Source organism: Apium graveolens, chromosome 11, assembly GCF_009905375.1.
Source record: "Apium graveolens cultivar Ventura chromosome 11, ASM990537v1, whole genome shotgun sequence".
In the NCBI taxonomy this organism is placed as follows: Eukaryota; Viridiplantae; Streptophyta; class Magnoliopsida; order Apiales; family Apiaceae; genus Apium; species Apium graveolens.
Window position 1 is genome coordinate 21417892 of NC_133657.1, and position 22151 is coordinate 21440042.

Here is a 22151-nt window from a genome sequence, read left to right on the forward strand (position 1 = left end):
CTAAGGTTGATCCTTAATTACTTAAGTCTGATGGCGGAAAGCCTAAGAAACCTAAGAAAAGGGCTAACAAAGCAGGACCCAAGGAAACTTGGGTACCAAAATCAACTTGATTTGATTTTGATGCGTGCATGGATACAGAAAGAGTCTATGGTATCTAGACAGTGGATGATCAAGCCACATGACAGGAGACCCTACCCTACTCACTGAGTTCTAGGAGAGAGATGACCCAAGTATTACTTTTGGAGATGACAGTAAAGGGTATACTGTAGGATATAGCTTGATTTTAAAAGATAATGTCATCATTGAAGAAGTTTCCCTAGAGGATGGACTCAAACACAATCTTTTGAGTGTCAACCAACTACGTGACAAAGGAAACTCTGTAACTTTCAATTATGAAGCCTGTATTATTACCTGCAAGAAAAATAACAAAGTGGTTCTCACTGGAGTGAAAAAAGGAAATTTGTATTTAGCCGACTTCAATTCATCTAATGTAGATTATGTTACTTGTCTTTTCAGCAAAGCAACTCAGGATGAAAGTTGGCTATAGCATAAGAAACTATCTCATTTGAACTTCAAGACTATGAATGAATTAGTCAGGAAAGACCTAGTAAGAGGCATTCCTCAAGTTGAGTTCTCAAAGGATGGATTGTGTGATGTTTGTAAAAAAGGGAAACAAATTAAAGTATCATTCAAAAGGAATCTTGAATCTATAATTGAAGAACCCCCATAACTGTTGCACATGGATTTTTTTGGACCAGTCAATGTGTTATCAATTTCAAAGAAGAGATACTTCCTAGTGATTGTGATGACTTCTCAAAGTTCTCTTGGAAAATTTTTCTTAAATCTAAAGATGAAGCTAGTGAAATCATTATCAATCATATAGGATAAGTCAACAATTATCCTAATCTCAACATTAGAAGAATTATGAGTGATAATGGAACCGAGTTCAAGAATTCTATAAGGAGATTATTCTGTAAAGAAAATGGGATCATGCATGACTTTTCAGCAACAACGACTCCACAACAAAAATGAGTGGTGGAAAGAAAGAATAGGTCCCTACTTGAGGCTGCAAGAAACATGCTGAAGGAATAAAAGTTACCAACTTATTTTTGGACTGAAGTTGTCAATACTACATGCTACCTTTAGAATATTTCTTTGGTTAATCAAGCAAAATGTGAGACACCTTATCAATTATTCAAGAACAGGAAGCCAACACTGAACTTTCTTCATATTTTTGGCTGCAAATTCTATATTCTAAGGAATCAAACTGAGCAACATGGAAAGTTTGATGCAAAAGAAGATGAATGTATCTTTGTTGGATATGTAGTTGGAAAAGCATACATAGTCTAAAATCTAAGAAGCAAAATTATTATGGAATCTGTACATGTTGTGTTTTATGATAATAATATTGAAGGACTGCAAGATGAAGGTTTCCATGAAAGCCTCAAATTTAACAATGTTGAGATGGATTATGATGACAGTGAAGATGAAAGTGATCAAGAAATAATATCTAAGGAATATGCAGAAAGATCAACAACAAATGAAGCACAAAATTCTACATCCATCGAGAGACAAAATGGTGTATCTGTTAAAAGATCAAGTACTTCCATTGAAAGACATGGTGCATTATCCGTTGATAGACAAACTGTATCATCCGCCGAGAGGCAAAATTCAGCATCCGTTGAACCCTCAATAGGAGTTGAAAGTCATTCTAGATCACAAACCGAAAGAACCCCAACCTCAAATCAAAGATCCATAAACTGAGAGGGGGTTTCTTCAAATTAAAACTCAGTCACAAATCAAGACAACTATAAGGCCTCTTCATCTAGAGCTAATAAACCACAATAAAGAAAATGGGCTAGAGATCACCCATTTAAATTAATCATTGGTGATGCATCTTCAAGAGTGTAAACAAGAAAAGCAACTCAAGATGAATGTCTATACAATAGCTTTCTGTCTCAGGTTGAGCCAAAGAAGGTAGAAGAAGCTTTGTTGTATCTTGATTGGGTTTTAGCTATGCAGGAAGAGCTAAACCAATTAGAAAGAAATAAGTATGGAAGCTGGTACCCAAACCTAAAGGCAAGAATTCTGTTGACACCAAATGGTTATTCAGAAATAAGATGGATGAGAATGGCATAGTCATAAGGAATAAAGTTAGATTGGTTGCTAAGGGCTACTGTCAACAAGAAAAAATAGATTTTGATGAGACTTTTGCTCCAGATGCAAGACTTGAAGCCGTCAGAATTTTTCTAGCCTATGCAGCCCATGCCAATTTCAAAGTCTATCAAATGGATGTCAAAAGTGCATTTCTGAATGGAGATTTGTAGGAGGAATTCTATGTCAGTCAGCCTCCAGGTTTTGAAGACCCAACTTTCCAGATTATGTCTACTCTCTTTTAAAAGCACTTAATGGATTGAAGCAAGCACCTAGAGCCTGGAATGATACTTCGTCAAAGTTCCTCTTAGAAAATCATTTCACAAGAGGTACTGTCGACAAAACTCTTTTCTTTAGAAATGTTGATGACTGTAGTATACTTGTTCAGATTTATGTAAATAATATTATATTTGGCTCTGCAGATAAGAAACTTTGTAAAAAGTTTGCCAAATTGATGCAAAGTAAATATGAAATTAGCATGATGGGAGAACTAACTTACTTTATTGCTATACAAGTTAAGCAAGTTAGTGATGGAATATTTATTAGTCAAACTAAATATATTCATGATATTTTAAAGAAGTTTGACTTAATGGATTGCACATCTGCAAGAACTCTCATGGCTATTGCCACTAAACTTGAATTGAACATTACTGAAAAGTTTGTGGATATTTCAAACTATAGAGGTATGGTTGGCTCACTTTATATTTGACAGCTTGTAGGCCAAATATAATATTTGCTACTTGTCTTTATGCTAGATTTTAGGATGATCCTAGATAATCTCATTTAGTAGCTATTAAGAGAATTTTCAGATATCTCAAGGGTACACCAAAACTTGGAATTTGGTACCCTAGAGATTGTGGCTTTGATCTAATCGGTTATTCAGATGCAGATTATGCAGGGTGCAAAATAGACATGAAAAGCACAACTGACACATGTTAGTTTCTAGGAAACAAGCTTGTGCCCTGGTTTAGTAAAAGACAAAATTCAGTTTCTACTTCCATAGCTTAGGTTGAGTATATTGTCGCTGGTAGCTGTTGTGCACAGATTTTGTGGATGAAAAATCAACTATTGGATTATGGTCTACATGTGGACAAGATTCCATATTCTTTGACAACACAAGTGCCATTGCCATTAATGAAAATCCAGTGCAACATTCAAGGACAAAGCACATCGATATCAAGTACCACTTCATTAGAGAACATGTCATGAATGGTACTGTGGAACTTTATTTTGTTCCAAGTGAGCAGCAACTTGCAGACATCTTTACCAAGCCACTAGATGAATCAACTTTCTCTAGATTGGTAAGTTAGTTAGGTATGCTTAATTACTCTTAATTCCTTTTGATATCTTTGCAATTTGTTATGCATCCAGAATTAAGTTTGACCTTATTAAAGTTACAAATCAGGATTTGCAAGTTATCAATTCCTGACACCTAAATCAGAATTTGCAAGTTGTCAAATCTTGACACCAAAATCAGGATTTACTAAGGATAAATACTGATGGAATTTTCCGTTGAAAGTCAAAAATATTTCTAGGTACTTTATCCCTCGACGGATGAAGGTGCATCACGTATCTGTTGAATTATTTCAATCATAGCCGTTAATTCTAAACCCTATCGGTCGACTTTACTTATAGTGTGTATGTATATGTCAATGGATAAGTTTCAGAATTTCTACAACATGTTTTATTTGTTAAACGGTTATTTTTGGCAATTATCATTGGATATACATTATTTTATTTTTAATTACTTGTTTGTCTTTTTTTGAGAATGTATAAAAACTCATTCCATGTTCTTTATTTCACTTTTATCTTTCTCTCAATTACAAAACAAATTTCACTCTCTTCATCTCCAAAACCCCTTTCTCTCTGTAAGTGCATACTAAGCAAAAATAGCACCAGTAGTCGGATTTCATGGACAAGAGTATTGCTTCTGAAGACTTTCACAAGATAATGGACTTCATCAGAAACTACAAATTGAAGTACTCTATGCTCGAGTCTCCTGTGATTTACTACGAGGTTGTGGAGGAAGTTTTGACCACATCGAATTTTAACTCTACACACATGACCATTAACTTCAGTCTTAAAGGTAATGATTATTGTGTTAATTGTGATGAAGTTCAAGCTTATTTTAAATTGCCTGAAAATAACACATTTATTCCACACACAGACACTGATGTGAGTAACATGCTTAAATCTATGGATCATTCTATTGATTCTGCTAATTTAGGTGGAATCAGAAGAAAGGGCCTTAGAAAAGAATGGAGTTTTATGTTTGATTCAATTATAAAAGTATTTTCCGGCAAAATAATAAACTTTGATGCAATTACTTCTTTCATGCTTTACATGCTTTTAAATGATAAATATTTTAATTTCAATAATTATGTCATGCTAGAGTTAGGGTATAAGTTAGGAGACATTAAGCAAAGACTAAAGAATGTATACCATGCTAGGTTTCTTATGATGCTAGCTAATCATATCTCTAAGGATCTTTTAATTGAGAATCCAAACAACAAGATTTCTTGTTGGGTCCAAGAAAAGAGAGTGCTTGGTGATTTATGCAGGAATAATCTCAATGAGAAAATGCCTCTTCACTACATGCCAATCAAGGAGGCACCTCAGGTACTTGAGGTATATGTTTTTCTCTCTAACTCTTCCCAACCTTCTGTTTCTCTGAGATCAACTGTGGCTATGGCATCTGTGACAGTGACCAAACAGATGCCTACCCAATCGACAAAACCAAAATCTTCTAAATCCAAATAAAAGAAGTCGCACTCTAGTTTCTCTCAAAAGAAATTAGTTTTAAAAACTACCACAGTACTTGAGGAAAGTGTGAAGGGTAGTGAGTAAGGTGAGGGAAAAGGTGAAAATCAAAGAAGCCCTAAGGATAAGGTAGGTGAGGAAAGTATGACCTAAACCATCCACATCACAGTCTCCCAACAGACTGTGGTGATTAATAAGGAAATAAGTTATTTACTATTTGCATCCTCTCAAAAGGATGTAGCTATTGAAACAAGCTCTCAACCAAGAGCACAGACCAAAAGGGGAAGGGACACAACTGACCAACCACAAACCTATATCAGAAAGAAGAAGCTAAAACCTTTGGGGGAGTCACAGGGTGCACACACAGTGCCAACTGCAGTCAAAAATTCAGTTATAACACCATCTCAAAGTCACTTTAATGTGGCTCCAATTAATGTGGAGTCACAAAAAAATTCTCTCATTATCAATACACCACACATACAGAATTCTCCCATAAACTCACTGGATGTGGACATTATAAATACATCAATTCCTGATTCACCATCTTTAAAATTCATGGGGGAGCCAAAATCTACAACAATTGAGCATTATCTTATTGATGATTTGTTGGCTCACTTTCCCTTCCTTTCTGAAACTAATTATGAGTTTGTGCATAAAAATCTAAAATCAATCTTCGCAGACTCAACCATAATTTCAACTCCTAACTCTTCTATTTTTACCTCTTCGATGAATATTCCTCATCCGTCGATAAGTGATTGTCCCTCGACGAATAAGATTAACATGAATTATCCGTTGACGCTCTCAACTGCTACTTTGATGGATATCACTTATCCGTTGACAGTCTCTACAAAACTTAATATTTCCAAAATTGTGAAAAGCGTAGATGACTTAGTAGTTGTACAATCACTCCTAGTTTTGAGGGAATGAAGTGACTTGAGTTAGAGACTGAGTTGTTCTCACATAGATGGTGAAGGTGAGGGTGTGAGGGTCGGGAGCTGAGGGGAACCCTTCATGCAAAAAGAGAGAAAATTAGAGAAAAAAGGTACAAAAGGAATAAGGTTGGATACCATTGCAAGTGAGTCAATGAATGTCAATGAGGCTAAAAGGAAAATACTACAGAGCTGTTATAGATTATATTTCCCTAGATGTTGAGACATTTACTCACCCTGTTACAGCCTACCAAACATTGGTTGTTCAGGGCAATGAGGAAGCAGAGAGGACACTTAATCTGGTACATACTACAGCTTCAATGCTAAGAGCAAAGGATGCAATCAACTCTCTTCCACCTATAGTTGGTGATGATTTTACGTATGCTTCTGGTGACTTTTATGGAGATGAGTCAAATGGGGAAGATATTGATGTAGCTGGCATGGACATAGGGGAGATGCAGGTCCTAGTTCATCTACAGGCATTCCAACCTGGATGCTAACAAAGGATTACAGTTATCACCATTTAAACTCCATACTATTCAAGCTCATTCATCAGACTCAATCAGCCATTAAAGCCACCACTAATGCACGCACCAGATGTTTTCTGGAAGCCCATTTCAATCTCTACAGCTGCACAAAATTCAGACTCCTAAACAAAATCAAGATGTGGATGAGCTCAAGAACACAATTGATGCAGTCAAGAAAGACCTCAATGAGAAAATAGAGATCAAGCTTCCTGATTCAACAATGAAGGATATTCAACAGAAACTCAGAAAGGAAAGTGATCTAAATAGAATGGTTGAGGTATTGAGTTCAAGATTGATAGTTGTTGAGAGCTCAATGCCCAAGATACTATCAAATCAGGAAGCTCAAACTCAACTACTTCAACAGTTGATGGCTATTCAAACTTCAAACCATAGTTTACTCGATGATAACAAAAAAAGGGGAGAATGATGAGCACATTCAAGTCAGCAAGGTGATCGTACCAGCTATTAGTATCTCTAAGCCACCAGCTTTGGACAACAATAATTTAATCAATCTTGCAGCAGCTGTTCTCAAGATTAAAGAGCAAAGGAAAATGATTGATGACAAAATTACAAAGTTTTTTGGCTCAACTGCTACTCAAGATCAATCTGTGAAGCATTTCACTCAGTTGAAGCCAATCACCATGAATGACATGCGCAAGGACAAGGAGATAAGGGTGAACCCTCAACAAAGAATGAGTTCAACAACTTTGTGGTGCTAAAGCCTAAACAAGAAAGTGTAACAATATCAACAAAGCACCCAATATTGGTTGATTATTCTCCTTCTAGGCTAGATGAAGATAAACTGATGGATGCATTGATTGCAAGCTTCAAGATCACCAAAGATGTCATGTTAAGACAAAGAATTGCAAGAATCTATAGATATGGCAATATAATTTATATGATGACTAGGCACCATCATTTTGGGGAAGCTAAAGAAGAAGAAAACAGAAGACTTGTAGCTCAGAAAAGAAGGAAGAAGCAGGCCACTAAAGAAGTGAAAAGAAAACTGGAAATGCCTGATAAATCAACTGAAACTGAGTAAACTTTAGATGATGAACCAAAGCATAAAGAATCAAGATTAGTGTGGGCAAAAGGTAATAGAAAGAAAGCTAATGCAAAAAGGCCAGCTTGTGCTACTGAAAAGGAAACTGAGCCAATTCAATCTAAAACTACAAGTCAACCAACTGTGCGCACTATGGAGCCTGTTGAATTTAATGTTTATCCAGGTACCAACTTTTATGGTGAGCCTATTATACCTAAGGATGAACCAATAGATTGGGACAATTTACCTTTACCGAAACTTAATCTACCATTTCCTACCAAAAAAGAGAAATCAAATGAAGAAAAGTGTAGAAATCAAGTCAAACCCACCTCAACTAAATGTGTTCTCTAAACCTAAGCCAAAGTCAACAAAGATGAATAACTATTCATCTGTGACATCAAAAAATTCTCAGATATCAATCTTTTCTTAGATGAGCTAGATGAATTAAGGGGAATTGATGCTTATAACAAGCTGCCATAAAGATTGGTGTTTAAATACAAGGGGGCAAGGAGATCAATTGGCCTCTATACAGAATTCTCAATTATGGCTACAATGTCCTAGTGAAGGTGTTCTCTGCAATGAGGAAGAATTATGGCTTCACCAAAGTTGCTAAATCAGAAGTACTTAGCAAGATCAACCAAATCAGACAAAGATGCAGAAATCCAAATGCACTGCCTAGAATTTTAACTATCCCTTTATTCAAATTTTAATTGAAGCATTTTGTAATTTATCTACTGCTTACAGTCTTAGTTTTAATTTGGGTGTTTTGTTATCATCAAGTTAACCTGAATTTGTGCCTTTAATTCTATTAGACATAAATTGGGGGAGATTGTTAGGAATACGTCATAGGCTTGAGGATAACTTAACAAAACACTCTAAGTAGATAAGTTAAATGATTTTGTAACCATCAATTAATGGAGTAGCTTGTATTAAACAAGTTTGTAGCAAATTTATGTATGCAACAAACAACTTATAAATTTAGAAGTTGTAGTGAATTATGAGTCATGTTGAGTACTAGAAAGAGATAAAAAATAGGTTGGATAATTGTAAATAGAAGATGCCTTATAATTTTATATAAGTGAAAGACTGTCAACTGCTACGGAATTCATCATCAACGGATAAACGTAAAGCTTCAACGGATGACTCAAGACACTTTCAACGGATAATCCATTAGAGACTCAACGGATAATTCAAATGAAGTATCAAAGAATAATGCTGAAGTCTCAACGGATAGTGGATTCAAATAGAAGTTGAAAGAGACTTGAGAGTCACGTGGGTTGATTGTGTACAAAAGGAATGTGGCAGCCTGTTTGCAGGTTTTAGAGAACAAAGAAACATTTCCATTTCCATGCTTAACTGAAGGTATTCAAAGATATTGAATAGAGAAATGAAGAAACATGTGAATAGACCTAGATTCTTATTTTTACTGTTTCTCTTATTCATATGTAACTTGGTAGTATATAAACCAAGTGTAGCAAGTGTTAATTATCGATCGAACAAGAGTGTGAAATATGAGTTGAACAAAGGAATAGAAAAAGCTACATCTGTTAGGAATTCTATCCGTTGATCTTTGTAAAACACTTGTAAGTAGCTGTGTGCATTCTTGCATCATAAAGTTCTCAAATCTATATATATATATCTCTGGTGGAAAGTTCAATCCACCAGAATGTTTTTAAACTATCTTCTTTAATTACTTTGTGTTTAAATACTTGAATTCTTATAATCCGCACTACTGCATATTCATTCACATCTATATATATTCAAAAAATATTTTAAATTTCTAAAAGAAACCAGAATTCCATTCAACCCCCTTTTGTAATAATGTTGTTAGATTGTTAGGGAATAACAAAAATTGATAAATGTATGCCTTACAAAAATATGGAATATAAAGATCCAAGGCCACAAAGATCTCAACAACCTACTATGTTTCAAAATAGAAAACATAATATCATGTAAATAGTAATGCATTTTGAAGGCAACAACCTCTTAATAAAAATGCTTATACTGATTTCTATGCTAATAATAAACATACTGTTTATCATGCACCACCCAGATTTCTTGATAGCTCTACATATTATCAACCTCAAACTAGGCATTATGCATCTAAAAATAATTACGTGCGTAATGATAATTATACCATTCTTAGATTCTTTCATAAAAATTCAAATATTATATATGATGTACTAACCCCAGGACCCTTAAGACGAAGGGGTACCTATGAATGTAATTATCATTTTTGTAGGTTTCTCTTGATGCAAAGCAAGACATATGGTACCTTAATAGTGGATGTTCAAGACATATGACCTGAAAAAAGTCACTCTTGAACAGTATTAAAAAGATTACCGCCGGGAGCATAATATTTGGACAGTAGCAAAGGAAACATTGTCGGCATCGAAGACATCAGAAATGAGAAAGTTAAAATTTTTGATGTTTAATTATTTACCGGATTAAAGTACAATCTTCTCTCCATTAGTCAATTATGCGACAATGATTACAAGGTAATTTTCTACACTACTCATTGTTCTATTTTAGATAAATTTGGAAAGTAGGTTCTCACTTGCCCTAGAAATAAAAATATCTATACATGTGACATGAGAACGCAAGTGAATGTGTGCCTAATCACTATAAATGACGATCCATTGCTATGGCATCGAAGATTAGGACATGTAGACATGAAGTTGATAAAGAATATATCAACTAAAGATCATGTACGAGGTATACCAAAATAAAACTATCATAAAGATCATACTTGTGAAGCTTGCGAAATTGGTAAATAAATTTGAGCCTCACAAAGCAAATTTTATGGTATCTACCTCAAGACCTCTTGAGCTATTATGTATGGATCTTACTAGTCTGGTTCCTATACAGAGTCTCGGAGGTTGTTCATATACGTTGATAATTGTGGATGATTATTCACGATTTACATGGACAAAATTTTTGAAAGCTAAAAGTGTTGCTTTTGAATCCTTTTCTTCTCTATGTAAAAGGATTCAAAATCAACAAAATTAAACCATAGTCTATTTAAGGACTGATCATGGTAAAGAATTTGAGAATTGTAGCTTCACCAACTTTTGTGATGAACATGGCATAACACATAATTTCTCCGCTCCATAAACTCCACAATCAAACATAGTAGTTGAACGAAAAAATAGAACACTCCAAGAAATGGTAGCACAATGTTAAATGAATATTGTTGACCTAATTTTTTTTGGGCTGAGGCTATATCTACAACTTTTCATATTCTTAATCGTGTTTTGCTACAACCTATAAAGCAAAAGACTTCTTATGAGCTCTACTTTGGCAATAGTCTGAAACTAATCTACTTTCGGGTATTCAGAATAAAATGTTTCATATTAAAATACAAATGATTACTCATAGTATTATGTGCTATGTGTCTAAATGATTATGTGACAATGCTGGTTAGAAGAGTATCTCTAATATATGACCTTAATCATAATAATTCTGTAATAACAAAACTCCACTTAGTAATACTAATCAAAAATTAAATTAAACTGGATAATGAACTTCCTAAAACAATTCCCACTATAAAAATTTATCCATTAGATAGTGTTTGGAGACTTAAGTAAGGGAGTTCAAATGCGGTCACATGTTCAAAACATTATGAATCATCTTAGTTTTCTATCTCAAATAGAATCTAAGACCGCGAAAGAAGCTTTATTAGACGAGAATTGGATCTCCGCCATGCAAGAGGAATTACTCCAATTTACTTGTAGTAAAGTTTGAGAACTTGTCCCAAAGCCTCATAATACCTCCATAATTGGTACAAAATGGGTATTTCAAAATAAATTAGTCAAAAATGGAATGGTAGTCCAAAATAAAGCAATATTAGTTTCACAAGGATATACCCAAATGGAAGTTATAGACTTGATGAAACATATGCACCGGTAGCAAGAATTGAATCAATTCGAATGCTATTGTCTTATACATGTCATAAAAATTTCAAATCTATCAAATGGATGTAAAATACGCATTCTTAAATGGGATCTTGGAAGAAGAAGTGTATATAAAACAACCTCCCAGTTTTGAAGATGCAACATATCCCGATTATGTCTATAAATTACATAAAACGCTATATGGCTTAAAACAAGCTCCAAGAGCGTGATATGAAAGGTTGAGCAAGTTGCTTCTAGAAAATAAATTTAAGATGGGAACGGTAGATAAAACCTTATTTACGAGGCAAGATAAAGACGATATACTGCTCGTACAAATATACGTAGATGATATCATTTTTGGTTTAACAAATGATACACTATGTAAAGAATTATCTGAAAATATGAGTAAAGAATTTGAAATGAGTATTATGGGAGAATTAAATTTCTTTTTAGGATTGCAAATAAGGCAATCTGATGAGGGGATCCATATATCTCAATCCAAGCATTGTCAAGAGATGTTGAAAAAATTCGAAATGGATAATGCCAAACCCATTTCTACTTCTATGTCTACATCCGATAAATTAACGGAAGATCCAAAAGGAATTCCTGTAGAAACCAAGAAATACCGGGGAATGATTGGTAGCTTGCTCTGTATTACTGCAAGTCATCCCGATATTCAATATAGTCTTTGTAAGTGTGCTAGATTTCAAGTAACACCAAAAGAATATCATTTTTCTACGGTAAGAAGGATATTGAGATATTTTAAAGGAACCACGGATATTGGTCTTTGGTATCCAAAAGGAATACCATTTGACTTAGTATGTTTTTCAGATTCGGACTATGCCGGGCATTTAATCGACAGAAAATGTACAAGTGGTACTTGTTAGTTTCTTGGTGGAGGTTTAGTTTCTTGGTTTTCAAAGAAATAAAATTTCGTATCCATCTCAACAACCGAGGCTGAATATATAGAAGATGCAAAGTGTTGTGCTTAAATAATATGGATGAAGCAAACACTAGCTGACTATAATATATAATTTTATGTAATCTCAATCTTATGTGATAATACGAGTGCTACTGATCTTAGAAAAAATCTCGTATTACATTCAAGATCTAAACCTATAGATGTGAGACATCATTTTTTACGTGATCATGTCAATAAAGACGATATAAAAATGAATCATATTAATATTGAGTTTAATCTCACTGACATATTCACAAAACCATTTAATTCTGAAAGATTCACTAAACTCCATTTGGATTTAGGAATGTTAGAATGCATAAAATAAATGGCCCATATAAATATTTATATCTATAAAATATTTTTGTGAAAATTTGAGGATCATAAGCCATCTCACGAAAAAGATATTTTCGCGATCAAGTTATTAAGATTCTCTAAAACTCAGATTTGTCAATAAAGAAATTTATTGATCGGGTTCAGGGAGAACTTAAATAGACCAGATTTACCGGAAAAATAAACTTAATCGAGTGAATATTATTATTCCATGAGATTTTTAAGTGCTTGGAGTTTATTCTCACAAAAACAAATATTATATATATAGATATTTCATAAAAGATTTACATTATTTATATATTATTAGATCTTGGAAAAATATTTTCAAATATATCTACATATATATAATATTATTTTCTGAAAATTTGGACCACCTTAACAGAAAATGTTTTCCAAGCCAAAACTATATTTCTAAGCCCAATATGAAATATTTTCAGCCCATATTTTATAAATGAATTGGGACAATTATATAATTTAGTCCAATTATTTTCAAAACAGTCCAACTGTTTTAAAAACTAAGCCCAACCCAAATCCTTCAAACCCAATCCATTTGTTCAAAACCCTAAGATCTGAGCCGTTGATTAATTCTATGGTTTAATCTTAGCCGTTAATTTCCTAAAATAGATATACCAAAACACTGTATCTATAGTCCATTCTATTCGCCTCAGTTATAAACCCTAATCTCTCTCTCTCTCTCTCTCCTTTCTCAAACCCTAAATTCACCAATCAAATCTCTTTACTTTCTGATGAAATTAGTTAGGATTCTCGGATATCTATAATTATATATATATAATCACTTTTTCAATTGATATAATGAAATCATTGTTAGGGCTAGTCAAAGCAAATCGAATTCAATGATAAAAATTGATAATTCCCCTCATGAATTACCAAGAATCATTGAATCGAACATCCAAAAACTCTTAATCATACCCACACACACTCACACTTGATTTGATTTTATTTGTTTGATCTATCTAACGAGTATTGGTAAGATTGATGATAGGAGAAGATAATTGATAAACTGAGGATGAAGAAACTGTGAAGAAAGATGTTGCATGCGGTGCTAACTCAACAAATTCGGAGGTTGACTCAGTCCACGACTCAGTCAACTAGGTATGACCTGTATGCTTGGTTAAGCTGCAGGCACATGTAAGTTTTTTTGATTCCTTGAGAAATTGTGATTCCTTTTCGAATAAAGTGGAAATATGATGTGTGGTTTTCCTGAGAAATTGTTGAATCAAATGAGCTTTACTGATCAATAAACTGTAAGTGCTTGACTGAGTTAAAATATGAGATATTGTGGCTCTTGTGAAATTTTGGTTTTGGCTAAATATGAAATTGAGTTCTAAAGACAATAAGTCTTATGAAGCTATCTGTGTATATGATGGATTGGTAATTCGGTTATTTGCATTTGTAAAATGGTTGTGTAGTAATCTAGAAAGTATTGTTAATGTCTCTGTGAAAGTTGATTGGCTTGACTGATATCTACACTCTGAATTGATATTTGTAAGTTCAAATTTAGGATAAACAATTTGGATAAATACATATTGATAAGTTGCAGTTCATAAATTGTTCTAAAATTAACAATTAAAAATTGTTTAACTGCATCCGTGTAGCTCTTGATACCTATAAGATGATAAATCCTCAACATAAATCATATTTGTAAACTCAAAAGGTAAAAAGTATGAGCTGTTGTATGTGTATGTGTCCACTGCCTTATAGAAAAGCTTAATTTCTATAAAAATCGCTCAGAACTCTAGGCTTCTATTCATTTACATCAAGTTGGTATAAATTAACTTATGAACTAAGTCTATACCCCTGCGATTCAATCTTTTTTAAAGTCTTATACAAAGGTTAAGTTAAAATGTGATAAGTGTTTAAAATCAGTTATGAATTTTTAATTGATCATATAAAAGAAAGTTTTCTCGGATTAAACTCATAGTATTATGTGCTATGTGTCTAAATGATTATGTGACAATGCTGATTAGAAGAGTATCTCTAATATATGACCTTAATCATAATAATTCTGTAATAACAAAACTCCACTTAGTAATACTAATCAAAAATTAAATTAAACTGGATTATGGATATTATTTTTCTAATTCAGATAAATTAAGAATAATACTTTACTGGATTAATAAAAATAATAATGATAATCTAGTTGAAATGTCTTGATTGGTTGGTTATTTGCAATATGTATTATGCACTATTTCAGTGTTGTTATTTGTAATACGGTCTTAATTAATTGATTTATTTACATCAATTGTGATTAGTAAGAAAAGTCATGTGCAAACTGTGATATGATCTAGTGATAAACAAACTATACACTTGCACACATTGCCCTCACTATAAGACCTGGCAGGGAAGCCATGAGCATCCCTGTATCTGGATCACTGCGGTGATCAATGGCCACCTAGATTCTTAGAAATTAGTTGAATTTTTTTTTGCATAAAAATTACTCAAATTCATTAACTGATGTTTGATATAAATGTGAATGAATTAAGTGCATATTATTGATCATAAATGCATCTTACAATCCTCGTGTTGCATTCTGCACTCCACTGCATTAAAATGCATTTACCTTGAGAAATAAATATAACAAGTTTTTCAAAGTCTTCCAGCTTTTTAAAATTCAACTTGCATAAAAATAAAAGTTTTTTTGCACAAAACTCACCTCAAGCTCAGCTCGTCCTTAAATGCATTTGTACTGACAAGTTTAAGTTCTATGTGGCAGAGTAAACTGTTAATCAACTTTATGTCTCACATTTTTCAAAAACTGTACTTGTGCACTATGCTATTTTCTAAAGTAAGAACAAAAACAAAGAATAAATACATTATTTATTCTCTGATGTGTACTGAACCATGCATCTGTTTGTGTTAAGTGCATTACATCACTTATTTAGGTACATCATTCTATGAATGTCTGCATAATAGGCTTGGATTATTGGATAACATAGCCATGCATTCTGCATTGCATTAAATGATATTAATTGTTCATGAACAGTAAAATTTCTCCATAAAAACTATTTTTCAAAAAAAAATTTGTATCCGTGTTTTATGTTTATATATATGTGTGCACCTTACATGTTGCATGTTCTCATTCACACACACAAGCTGAACCCTTAGATCACTCCATTTCAATTACAACATGAACCCAAATATCAATCCTATTACCCAAAGCCCAGACCCTTAATTGAAAACCCATACCTCCTTGAGGATATGGAGAAAAAATCAATTTCATCATCATAAAGCCTCATCTTTCAAAATTGTTCCTTCTTCACTTCCTAAACACTTTCACAAAAGACACTTTCCGCCTAGAAAAATAAGAAAGGGATACAAAAACCATACCATTATTTTCTATCAAAGCAGAAAATTTCAAATTCCTCAATCTTCTAACTCTAGGCCTCCTAAACCTTTTCAAACCAAGGTTTATACTAGAAAGGCTAACCTAATACAAGATCCAAACCATACCCCAAACATGAACAAACCAAAACCTCCACCACCAAAACTTTCAAACCCTTCAAACTCTAAAGATTTTCTTGAACTTACAAAAATGTCCAGCCTGGTAGTTGTGTTGATGTGAAGGGTGAAGTGAAGTTCATAATTAGAAGGGTTAAGTGGGATAGTTGTTATTCCCAAATAATACAACAAGAATTACAGAAGGGGGGTTGAATGTAGTTCTGCTTCTTTTTCTGATTTTAAAACTGTTCTTACTTAATAATATAACTGTGCAGATTTTTCTATATTGCGGAATGATAAAGATATGAAAATCAAACACAAAGAAATAATGTAACACCCCCAAATCCGGGGTCGGGGATCCGGGTTCTCACGAGTTCCATTTCCCTTAATAACACTTAATCTTAATAAACAACCAACAACTGCGTACTGTGACCCCACAATATACACACACACACCACAAGTTATAGTCTCAGAGATGAATACCAAAAATAACACAAGTCATTTTATTCCACAATTATAAGTCATTACACCTCAAAAGGGTTTCTGAATAAATTTACAGATTCTTTTCCATTATTACAATTCATAAATATATATAAGTCTGGTACATCAAAAGTTGAAAGCCTAGTCTATTGGTAGTTCCTACCTCAGCTACAACGACATCAACACCTACAGGAAACTCATCTTGTCTATCTATTGTTGTGTGATGAAAGAAGAAAGAAAGGATGAGCAACAAGCCCACCAAAATAATATTTATAATAATTAACAATATATGAGCATTCTCGTAATACTCATGAAAGTCTTGGTCAAAAAGAAATGAACCAAGTTTGATATCTTAATGCGACGAAGTCGCAAAATATTCAGTATATATATACATATATACTTGTCAAAATCTTTGAAATCCTCTGACATCTATAATATACACAGAGTTCCAGTTTATAACTGTATAAAAATATCGTTGCAAGGCGATCTCATATATCTAACCTTGTCTCAACGTTTTTCTGAAAATCTTTGTCATGCATAAGATAATCATTAACTAGATATAAGTTGAAAAGATGAAATTACGAGATACTCCAGTATACTTATATCTTTTCCGAATACTACTCGAACTACCACCGTTCAAGCTATAATCAGTTTCAAAAGTTCATCACATAGATGAGACTACAAGATAAGACTTGAATAAATTCAATCTTTGAAATATCATTCACAAGAGATGAAGTGACGAGATACTTCATTAGCCCCGATATATATATACACCTATATATATACATTTCATACACTCTTCTGCTATGGAAGTATAAGCAGAGTTGTCATTCCCAAGAATTTTGGAAAGAAGAAACTTTGGCATAAACTTGATATCTTGCTGATCAGGCAAAGATACCAATTAAGTCACCTTTTCTACTAGTAGATGGATGAATTTCCCACTGGTCATTACCCTGGCCGCATTAGGACCTATGCTGGATTGCCACTCAGCCACTTACGCATTGATGGACTCCCATTGAGCCACTTACACTTTCATGGACGCCCACTGAGCCCATGTTGCTTATGCCAACTCAATTAGATGGACTTACTTCCCGAACGTTGGGAAAGTAATCAAAATGTTTTCTCAAAACAACAACCTCGTTATGAATATAAAATACACCACAAAGCCGGATCCCTCAGATTTTTGAGCGAGTATTCAAGTCCCCTTCGAAAGGAAGATCTTAAATCTGAAAATGAGTTTTGGGATCCGCTCTAACTTTTAAAATCATTTTGAAGACTCGAAACCATTTTTGAAAATGTTTGGAGTAAGGATGATTTAATAGAATAATTCAGTTACAAAATAATCGAAGAATATCTGAATATTATTCTTTAAATAATATTCTAATAAAGAATAGCTTTTATCAAAATAAATCCAGTAAAAGTTTTTGGAAATAATACTTTAAACGAATAATAATTATCGAAAGATATACTTATACGAAAGTAAAATCTTTATTTGAATAATCGAAAATGATGTTTGATTATTGTTCAAAACTATCGAATATACCTTATTCGATTAATAGTTATAGAAAACTATATATATATATACACATATATTATGCTCGGGAACATCGACTCCCGGTTTAGAAAAATGTTCACCTTTGGGTCCCCTATACTAAGGGTATACGCAACTACTGCTTATCTCTAGCATAGGTATTATGCAGTTTATAAGCATTTGAATTGATATTAAAATATCCAGATTTCACAACATGCATATATATACCATATCAACATGTTCCAATATATCGCAAGATTTGCTAATAACAACCATGCACTTATCTCAAGATAATGCATCAATATATTTACATCACAATAACAGTATAACGGGTAGAAAACTTTCCTGAGCGTTCCACGGTAGATTTAAGTTTAGAGTGGGTACGGTAACCTATGAACAACAACAACAACATAAGCCGGAATTAGACCACGGTCGCTTAAGAAACTAGTCAAAACTCACTCATACTCTTACGGTCGCTTATGTGCTTAACGATTTGCGTTAATCGCTTGCGTACCCTCGGCTCCACCAATTTTAATAAATTAACCATTACGAATTTTAAGGAGACTCTTTTGCGAGTACTTTACCAACTTCCTAATCCACCTTAGATAATTGTTTCGTGTTTCGATTAATCATTTACGGGTCTCAATTATGGTCTCAAAGTTACTCGAGGTTTCGGGGTTCGCTTGCGAAATGCCATTACTTAAAACGGTCATTTCTCATCGCTCGTAACTCGGATTTAGGCGACGACATATCAAAACGAAGCTTGAATCATAAAATTTCTAAGGATGGTAATGGTCAGTTCATGGCAGTTAGTTTTTGGGTGCGAAAGTCATGCACAAAACAGTCTAAGGAAAATTGGGCATTACGACGGCTATAACTTAGCGATTCCCAAATTTTACCAAATTAATTCAATATCATTCCACCACCAATCAACACCATTCCACCATCATTCAACCATAATACAAGATCATTCAACCATAACTCAAGATCTCAACTTATACATTTAAACCAAGTCAAAATGTGACCAAGAACTTCAAATATAACAAGTATCACTCCTAACTCCAAAATCAACAAAACCACTTACTAAACAAAGCTCCAAACATGATTACACACCCATTACACTAACCCATCATCTAAAAATTAGGAAATCCAAACAAAAAAAACTTAAGACTAAGGGATTGAGAAGTTATGCCTTCCTTGGAGAGTGGAGAATTACTTAGGGAGCCTTGAATAACCACTGACTATCTCTACTAAGCTTGGATCTAGAAGAAAACATAAGAAAACCCAAAGTTAGTTTCTTGAAAACACTATTCATCAAGAACTTTGATGAATTGATTAGCTTAGTAAACCTTGGAATATTGGCTTCAAACTCATAACATAACTAAGTCATGAATTATGGAAGCTAAGGAAACAAACCTCTTAATTTTTGAAGGTGTGTAGCATGAGTTTTGAAAATTTCTCCTTGCTTTTTCAAGAAGAAGTCGAAGCAAAATAATGGGGGGAAGAAGAGAGAGTTTGCTTGGTTGATTTTGGGAAGTGTGAAATGAAATGCTTGGTTGCTTTCCTTTTTGGCTTGGCAAATTATTAGCTTTTTACCATGGTAAGTTTTACTTGGCTATAAATCAACCAACAAATCAAAACTCCTTGTCATGCTTATATCACCATGCTTGTGTCATATTTTAACATATGGTTTCTGTTTGTGATGTGATGACATCATCATCCACTAACCTCTTTGATTAACCCTTAATTTAATGACCGCTTATCTGTTATACGGTTCACTTAACTTTCGTTCTCGTTCGTCGTTTGAGGGATCATATCCGGGATCTTATTACTTGGGCTTCCCTGAACCTTTATGAATATCTTATATTCCTTTAATGATCCTCTCTTATAATCCTTGAATTTAAATCCTTTTAATCATGTTACCTTATACCCAATTCTTTCGGTATCTGGTGGATTTTCGAGTAAAAAATCAAAGTTTCCGGATTCGAATTCTGACGACCTTTACATACACTCATTTACTTTATGGAATACGATCTCAGAATTTCCATAACAGTACTCCTATATAGTGTGGTCTGATAATTTTCCTTAATCAGCATAGTCAGCAAAAGTTACCATTCATCAGGGTTTCAAAAATTTCCAAAAATTGGGGTTATTACAAATAAAACACAAGGCTTTAAAACTTTCTGGTGGATTTGAACTTAACCACTAGATATATATATATATGTATATTAAGATGAGAACTCTGTGATGCTTGAATAGCACACAGCTGCTTACAAGTGAACTTGCAGAATTACAAAGAGATGCTTAACAGATACAGCCTTTTCTGTCTCTCTGAAAATAATGCTTGATTTCTTAGTTGTTTGTTCTACTTGCTACACTTGGTTTATATACTACCAAGTTACATGATAAAAAGACAAACAAGTAAAACAAAAATTGTTTCTAGTCTAAGTTCATGCTATCCCTCACCAATCTCACCTCACCATCCTTATTCTTAGAGCTTCTTTGATGTTTACCCTATCCCTCACCAATCTCACCTACTTTCACAATCCCCTCTTTATTTTTGGTAGATTTTGAAACTAACATCTTTTGAGAGACACCAGAGTGTGGTTTCTTTGATTTGGATTTTGAAGGTTTGGATTTTGTGGTTTGGGTAGGTATCTGTTGGGTCATTGACACAAATGCCATAGCCACAGTCAATGGAAAATAAATTGAGAGGTAAAAGGAGTAGAGACAGAAGCGTTTACCTCACTTACCTGAGGTCCCTCCATGATAGGCAAATAAACAAGGGGCACCTTCTTGTGGTGATCAGCTCTGTTTAAATCTACAATTATTCTTATTTCTTAAACCCAACAATCCAGTTTGTTGGTTGGGTTCTCAATCACAAGATCCTCACAAATATGGTTAGCAATAATCATAAAGAATCTAGCATAATAATTATAACTAGATCTCTTTTTAATCTCCCCTAACTTGTAGCCTAACTCAAACATGATAACATCACTAAAATTATAGTAATTATCAGTAAGTAGCATGTAGAGCATGTTAAGCATAGTAGTATTGATAGAATCAAAGTTGCTTATTTTACCAGAAAACACCTTGGTAACTACATCACACAGAAAGCTCCACTCTTTTCTAAGACCTAGTCTCCTAATTTCACTTAATTTAGTGGTAGGAATAGCATAGCCAATAGAATTAATCAAGTTAGCTAAATCAGCATCTATGTGTGTTTTAGTAGTAGTATTTTCAGGAATTTTAAAGCATGCTTGGATAATATCACCATTAATACAAAATTCCTTACCTTTAATGGAGAGAGTTATAGTTTTGTCAGTTGCCTGATACACAGTAGTGGTCCATATCTCCTCCACAACGTCACAGTAGATTGTGGGTGATTCTGCTTGGCATAGTTAAGCTTGCATCCCTTCACAAAATCCATCATTTTGTGATAATCTTCAGAGGCTGAAATCTCTTTGTTCACAAGACCCACGAAGTTGTTCTTCTCATAAATGAATCCTGACTGAGACATGATTTTGACTACTGGTGCCATTGTTAAGCAAGGAAAGTTGCAGAAAGAAAGAGGGTTTTGCTTTGAGGAAGAAGAGAGCAGTTAATTACAATAGAGAAAGATAAAAACTAATATGAACTTGAAATTAGGCTTTTATATATTCTCAAATAAAATGGGGTAAAAATTAAAGGTAAAAATTAAAGACCCAATAAAAATTTCCCAAAATAGCCATTTAAAGATAAAATAGACTGTCAAAATTCTATCAATTATCCGTCGTGATATACTTACAGACTGTAAGTAAATTCGATGGATAATGTTCAGAACTTTAACGACTAAGATGTAGACAATTCGACGGATGAGAATAAAGCAATTATCCGTCGAGTTTAAAATAATCCAGAAAAGTAATTGATTTTTTCCAAGCTATTCTATTTCGACGGATCAAACTTGATGGATAATGAACATCCGTCGATATGTAGATTTTGGCTTAGCCAAATCTTCATCCATAACAGAAGAATCAATTAAGTTTCTGGCTGCATTTCAACTTGCAAAATTATCAAAAATGATTTAATAATAATTAAGCATACCT